The sequence below is a fragment of the Molossus molossus genome, unplaced genomic scaffold, assembly GCF_014108415.1.
Source record: "Molossus molossus isolate mMolMol1 unplaced genomic scaffold, mMolMol1.p scaffold_m16_p_7, whole genome shotgun sequence".
Lineage (NCBI taxonomy): Eukaryota > Metazoa > Chordata > Mammalia > Chiroptera > Molossidae > Molossus > Molossus molossus.
The window spans coordinates 36,696,793-36,704,914 of NW_023425401.1; positions in this window are offsets into that span (position 1 = coordinate 36,696,793).

Below are 8,122 nucleotides of genomic sequence, written 5' to 3' on the forward strand. Positions count from 1 at the left end.
GGATATTTTTCCATTTTTTTGTACAGATAGAGTGGGAGGGAGAGAGAGTAAGGGAGAGAGAGAGAGAAACATCGACGTGAAGGGACACATCGAGTGGCTGCCACCCGCACGACCAACCAGGGCCGGGGACAAACTGCAACCGAGGTACGTGCCCTTAGTGGGAACTGAGGAACTGAACCCGGGTCTCTCCGGACCGCAGGCTGATGCTCTAACCGCTGAGCCAAACTGGCCAGGGCAGTATTCTGGATTTTCTTAAAGACAATGTTCATTCTTCTTCTTTTATCCTCTTAGAAGTGAAAAATGAATCTCATCAGCTTTTATGGAACAAAGTGTTCTTTTTCCTGTAGTCACTTCAGGGAGAAGATTCCTGACCATTTACTGTATGAGATTATTTTAAAAATATTTAGCTTGTTCAGTCTGGTTTGGCTCAGCAGTTAGAGTGTCAGCTTGTGGACCAAAGAATCACAGGTTTGCGGGTCGATCCCTGGCCCTGGTTGGGGTCCTGTGGGAGGCAATCAATTGATTTGTCTTTCTCACATCAATGTTTCTCTCTCTCTCTCCCTTCCTCCCACTCTATCTGAACATCAATAGAAAAATATTCTCAGGTGAGGATTAAAAAAGAGAAAAAAATTAGTTTTTTTCTTAATATGACTTATGCTGTGTATTATTGTAATTTAATAATAAAATTCCAGTTTTCATGTTACAAACCTGGTTGCCCTAGTTTAAAATTGTTTGTTAGTTGCCAAGGAGAAAAGAGAATTTTATTTTGGAATTGTTTGATTGTACAGGCTTGGTGTATTTCCCACTCATTTTTTTTTTTTTTTCCTTCCCAGAAAGTTGTCTGGAAAGTGACTCCTCCTCTGCTGGTGATATTGCACGAAGGTAATGAAAACCTAAAATAATTTTGGTTTTCACTGACCTTTTATGAGTTAGTCACAGTTTCTGTCTTATTCTCTGAAAAGAACAAAAAGATTTTTCAAAAAACAAGTATGAAGAAGGAAATGTGTTTTGGGATTGACTAATAGAGATAAGAAAAGGGTAAAAAACTGGTCTATTTTCTGAAGGACTATTATGAAGAAGGAAATGTGTTTTGGGATTGACTATAGAGACAATAAGAAAAGAAGATAAAATATTGGTCCATATCAAAACAGTTGACTGTAAAGAAAATTTAGAGAGGCTATATTTGTCTTGAGTAGAATAAAAACAATATTTTATTCTATAGCCTATATAATATAAATTTAGGAAGCTCTAATGGGTATTAAAAATTTAGTCATTAGCCCTGGCCTGTTCGGCTCAGGGGTTGGAGCATCGGCCTGCGGACCAGAGAGTCCTGGGTTCAGTTCCTACTAGGGGCACATACCAAAAAAAAAAAAAAAATTAGTCATTAATAGGCTATTTTGTATTTGAGCTTCAAGATTTTAAAATAACATTTACCAAATTTCACATTAGTTTTTCTTTTTGGTCAATTAAAAAACAATTTCTTTTCTTTTCTTTTTTTTTTTATCCTCACCCGAGGATATTTTTCCATTTTTTGTACAGATAGAGTGGGAGGGAGAGAGAGGAAGAGAGAGAGAGTGAGAGAAACATCGACGTGAAGGGACACATCGAGTGGCTGCCACCCGCACGACCAACCAGGGCCGGGGACAAACTGCAACCGAAGTACATGCCCTTAGCGGGAACCGAACCCGGGTCTCTCCGGACCGCAGGCTGACGCTCCAACCGCTGAGCCAAACCGGCCAGGGCAAAAAAACAATTTCTTAAAAGAAGGAAATGGTGCCTTAATTTGAAAGCATATATCAATTATTATCTTGACTAGTCCATGAGATTTTAATTAATTTACTTTTGTTACAGATGTTTCTTCTCCCTCTCCACCCCCCAAACACCCTCCTAGTCCATGAGATTTTAATGATTACTCTGAAGCTATTTTTGAAGGGAAACTATTGCTAGAGTTAATGCTTAAATTTTATTTACAAGGTCCCAGGATCTGAGAACCAAAATGGGTTATGAAGTCATGGTTGTGACTAATGGAGATGTCAGACATTTTTGTCTTCTGTCTTCTGTCTCAGTAGAAGGGAGAATTTTGCCACCAAGTATTTATTAGTAGTCATTGAACAATACCAGCATGTGGGTGTTCAAGGGACTGTTTCCCAGCACTACTATGCCTCAGCCCTCTGGTAACCTGACGCAACCTCAGATTTACTGCCTCTGGTGAGTTTGTTAAGCTGAGGATTTCTGCAAAGAACGAGGAGATTTGCTATGTTTGAGTCTCTAGACTCTTCACCAACCCTCCCAAGAGCACAAAAGCATTTCATAGCCTTCACCACCAAGAGCAAACACAAGAATGTCGGAGGACAAGGGCCAAGCTCTCAACAAGACATGGTGCAAAGTCGTGAGCTCTGGGTGTCAGATCTTGTTCTGCCACCTACAAGTGTGTAACTCTGGAACAGTCTCCTCTCCTTGGCCTCAATGTCATCTGTAAAACGAGACTGCGTGGGGGATTTGTGATAAGAACTTATGCTACATAGTTAGAAAATTATTTTGGACTATGTATATGTAGACATTAGAATGTGATCTTAAACACTCTGCCTCCTGTGAGAGACACATGTGAGAACAATTTTATATGAAAAGTTGAGCGAAGGTGCATGAGCATTTTGGGAATTATAGTTGCCTTGTTCCTGTCAGAACATGAGGTTGTATGAGGTAAGTGATCGTTTTAGTATCCTTAGCTCCTTGTTAATGATATCCCTTCTAGTAATACCATCAACTGCCTAGTTTTTCTCTAGAGCCAAATTTTAGAAATGTGCATAACTCACTCTCTCCTCAATTACATGCGATCTAGATACTTTTTCCTTAAAGTAAATAGTCTGTTTTTTTCTCTACAGAAGTTTTTGGGATTTTTCTCCTTATCTCTGGTGGCCTCCGATTTCACCAGATTAGTACAGGTGTGGATTCCTGCCCTCCCCCACCCCCTAATTCATTTTAGGGAGCCCTTTGATCTGAAGTCTAGTGTCTCTAGCTCCAGGACATTTTCTTTTATTATTTATTATCTCATTTTATTGCTTCTATTCCATCTTTTTAAAACTTACGTGAGAGGTATCTGAAATCATCCAGATCTTTTTTCCATGTTCTAAAACATTTTATGAGTTTTTCTTTTGGACTGTGTTCTGGGAGAAGGCCTCACTTTAGTCTTTTAGTTTGGTAAATTAATCTTCAGCTCTATTCTGGAATTCGGTTCCTTCATTTATATAGATATTAAATTCTGAGTGTAAAGAGCTGACAATTATAACACCGTAGTTCATAACTCAGTGCTATGATGTGTCCATGTAAGAGTCGTGTTTTGCCCTGGCCGGTTTGGCTCAGTGATTAGAGCATCGGCCTGCAGTCCAGAGAGACCCAGGTTCGGTTCCCGCTAAGGGCATGTGCCTTGGCTGCAGTTTGTCTCTGACCCTGGTTGGGGTCATGCAGGTAGCAACCACTCGATGTGTCTCTCACATTGATGTTTCTCTCTCTCTTCTTCCCTCTCTTCCTCCTGCTCTATCTGAAGATAAATGCAAAAATGTCCTCAGGTGAAGATTAAAAAAAAAAAAGATATTTTGTTGTCTTCTGTGCATGTTTTTTCCCTAACCTAATAAATATATAATATTGTGCTACACAACATAGTTTTAAAAATTTTGGCAATAAGCCCTGGGCGGTTTGGCTCAGAGGTTAGAGAGTCCACCTGCAGTCCAGAGACCCGGGTTCAGTTCCCATAAGGGCGCATACCTCGGTTGCAGTTTGTCCCTGGCCCTGGTTGGTCGTGTGGGTGGCGGCCACTCAATATGTCCCTTTCACGTCGATGTTTCTCTCTCTCTCTCTCCTTCCCACTCTATCTGAACAAAAAATGGGTAGATGTCCTCGGGTGCGGATTAAAAAAAAATTTTTTTTGGCAATATTAGCTTTTAAAAATTATTTCTGAAGGCCCTTTTATTCAGTAATTATCATATACAACATGGAACTCTGTTCATTTGGATACATAAATATCAAGGAGACTGGGTGGGCACATAAATATTGAAGAAACTGGCCTTAAATTCCAGGTTGTCCCATGGCAAAACTGCTATGAAAATAAATAAAATCATTATTTTATACAACACTGGTTCTCTTAGAGTACATTTTTAGTGTTACATTTGGAGTTTGGGCTTTGTCCTCAGGCTGGAAATCAGTAGAGCTAAATGAAATGAAAAGTTAATGTTTTCTTTACTTAGGCAAAAGGATGAGGCCTAAGAGAAATTAAATTAGAATTAGAATTTTAAATAAATACTCCAGGGAAACCTGGCTCCAATTCAAACATTTTTTTTGCTTATTGTGGTTTTGTTATTGGTGGGGTACTCTCTGTACCCCCCCCACCCCCCCGTTGCTGGTGGAAGTGAGCTGGTTCGGATGCCTCAGGAACAAGAACTTCCTGAGGCTCCCACAGGAGAATGAGGTACGGTAGAAAGCTTTATTGATGATGTAACATAAGGGTGTTCCCTTCCAAGGTCTTATCTCCCTCTGTCTCACCATGGAAAAGTCCCCTATGTCTTTATCAGAGTAAGGTCAAAGCCACTTTCCAGAGTCTTCACTCCATATTAAAGCACAGTCCAGTCCAGCACCTGGCTAGCTCAGCTTGTGTTCTCAGCTGCAGTCCACTGTATGTGGGGTCGCCATGGCCATGGCCATGCAGCTTCCAGGGTCACATGGCAGGATAGCGAGGGTCACGGAGAAAGCGAGTGCAAGGAAGCAGGAGTGAAGCAAGAAAAACAAGAGAGAGAGAATTCTTTGTTTTGGGGATTTTAGCTAAGTTTATCCAATGACTCCTTCAGGATTTCACAAATTTGCAGTGGCTCCACCCTCTAGCCAAGATCTTTATTTTCAGGTTAAACTGACAGGCAAGCACCTTCCCTATGTCACTCACCTCAACTTCACTGAGCATGAGCCCATCTTTCCTTGTGCGGGATCCCTTCCCCCACCGATTTTCTGGGAATGGACTGGTGGTTCCTGGAGCGTGTAAAGTTGTAGCTTCCTGGTGAAGCTGCCCAGATGACCATGCTTATAATGTCTGGCCTTTCCTTTGCTCCTTTCCTATCAATAATATGAACAACTAGCTAGTTATGATGGTAATAGTTTCATTGAAAAACAACAACAAATGCATCAATTTATAATGTTTGACGTGTGTGTGTGTATTTTTTTTTTCTTTCTCCACTCACAAAACACATCTCTAATTCTTGCTCCATAAATCAGAGTTCCTGTGCCCCTCTCTTTGGGTTCAATAATTTTCTACAATGGTTCATAGAAAAGGAGACACTTTGTTATGTTCACTGGTTTACTATAAAGAATATATTAAAAGAGGTGAGTGAATAGCCAGATGCAGTGATACACAGAGCAAGGCCGAGAAGTATCCTAAGCACAGGAGCTCTGTCCCTGGGGAACTGGGTGTGCTACCCTCCTGGCATACAGATGTGTTCATCAACCCAGAAGCTCCCTGAACTCCATATTATTGGGATTATTATGAAGGCTTCATCACATAAGCGGATCAATCATGAATTCTATTTCTAGCCCCTCTCCCTTCTCTGGAGAATTGAGGGGGAAGGCTGAAACGTCAAAGCTTCTCATCATGGCTTTGTCTTTCTGGTGACCAGCCTTCATCCAGGAACTCACCAAGAGTCACTTCATTAGAACAAAAGACATTCCCATTACCCAGGAAATTCCAAATGACTTAGGAGGTCAGTGTCAGACCTTCCTATAAGGAAATTACAAGCATTCTAGGAGCTCTGTGTCAGGAACCAGGGTCAAAGACTGAATGTTAGAACAAAAGATTCTTTTAGTACCACTGTTTATAAGGGTTTTAGAAACTTTGTGCCAGGAACTAGGGGTAGAAACCAATGTATATATTATTATTTTCATGACATGTCACTTTTAAAAAACTTTTTTTTAATTTAATTTATTTTAACCCCCCCTCAAAAAAAAAGACCCAGAACAAAAACAGTTTACCCATTTCTACCATCCCTCCTCCCCCCACCTCTTGCAACAACTCATCTATTCTCTGAATCTATGGGCTTGTTTTTTGTTGTTGTTGTTGTTTTTATTTTGTTTCAGAGTCCACATTTAAGAAAGATCATGTGGTATTTGTTTTTCTCTTACTTATTTCGCTTAGTATAGTGCCCTTGAGGTCCATCCATTCATGCTGCTGCAAAGGGCAAGATTTCATTCTTTTAATGGCTGAATAATATTTTATTATCGATATATCTATATTTCTCTAATTTCTTTATCCATTCATCCATCTATGGACACTTAGATTGTTTCTATATCTTGGCTATTATAAATAATAGTGCAATAAACATAGGGTGCATATATATTTTCAAATTAGTATTTATGTTTTCTTCAGATAAATACCCAGAAGTAGAATTGCTGGATGATATGGCAGTTCTATTTTTAATTTTTTGAGCAAACATCCATATATTTTCCCGTAGTATTTGCACCAATTTACATTCCTACTGACAGTGCACAAGGGTTCTCTTTTCTTCAGATCCTCACCAACACCTGTTATTTCTTGTCTGTTTGATAACAGCTATTCTAACAGGTGTGAGGTGGTATCTCATTGTGGTTTTGAATTGCATTTCCCTGATAATTAATAACGTTCAGCATCATTTTATGTACCTGTTAGCCATCTGTATATCTTCTTTGAAAAAAATATCTATTCAGACCCTCTATCCAATTTTAAATCAGTTTGGGTGTTTTTTTTTTTTGCTATTGAGTTGTATGAATTTTTATATTTTGGATATTATTCTCTTATCAGACATGATTTGCAAATATTTTCTCATTCAGTAAGTTGTCTTTTCATTTTTTGGATAGTTTCCTTTGCTATGCAGAAGCTCTTTGTCTGACGTAGTCCCACTTGTTTATTTTCCTTATGTTTCTTCTGGTTTGGTGTCAGATTCAAGAGTAAGAAAAAAAATAATTTAATTTGCTTGTACAAGGCTTCAAAGAAGAAAAGTTTAAAAGGTAAATACCATCGAAACAGCCATTTAGAAAGACCTACGTCAAGGAGCTTACTGCCTAGGTTTTCTTCTAAAATTTTTAGGTATTTTACTCTTAACTTAAAAACAAAAAAGTCTCCAAGCTTTTAATTAAAAATAACAGCATCAATGATAATAATAGTGAACATTTATGGAGTGCCAGGCACTGTGTTAAAAACTTTCTATGCATTATTTTATTCAGTGCTGGCAATAATAGTTTTAAGTTGCAAGAACTTCAATTATTTCTCTTTTATATAGCAGTCATATTGTTGCTGTGGATGTAATAAGCTCATGTCTCTCCCAAATATATCACACTCACTTTAAGGTCTTATTCTGCTGCCTTGATTAATTTTCTGTAGGTTTTATTTGTGCTGTTATTTGAGTCAGATGATCCTTTTTTTTTTCTTTTTCATTTTATTTATTTTTTAAACTTATCTTTATTGTTGAATGTATTACAGATGTCCCCTCTTTCCCCCTATTGACCCCCTCCCTCCTCCTTGTTCTACCCCCCCCCCCTTCCCCACACTATTGTCTGTGTCAATTGGTTATGCATATATGCATATAAATTCTTTGGTTTATCTCTTCCCACCTCCCCTCCTCCGTTCCCTTTGAAGTTTCTCAGTCTAACAACAAATTTGTACTTCTTAATCTCCTCACCTTTGCACCCATAACCTCAAACTTCCTCCCATCTGGCAACCATCAAAAAGTTCTCTGTATCTATGAGTCTGTTTCTGTTCTGCTTGTTCATTTGGTTTATAGATTCATTGTTGATAGATATGTATTTATTGTCATTTTATTGTTCATATTTTATTTTATTTTTAATTTTTTTTGCTGTTTGATTTTGTTTTTTATTTATTTATTTAATTTTTAAAAATTAATTAATTAATTTTTTTTTTTTTTTTATCCTCACCCGAGGACATTTTTCCATTTTTTGTTCAGGTAGAGTGGGAGGGAGAGAGAGGAAGGGAGAGAGAGAGAGAAACATCGACGTGAAGGGACACATTGAGTGGCTGCCACCCGCACGACCAACCAGGGCCGGGGACAAACTACAACCAAAGTACGTGCCCTTAGCAGGAACCGAACCCGGGTCT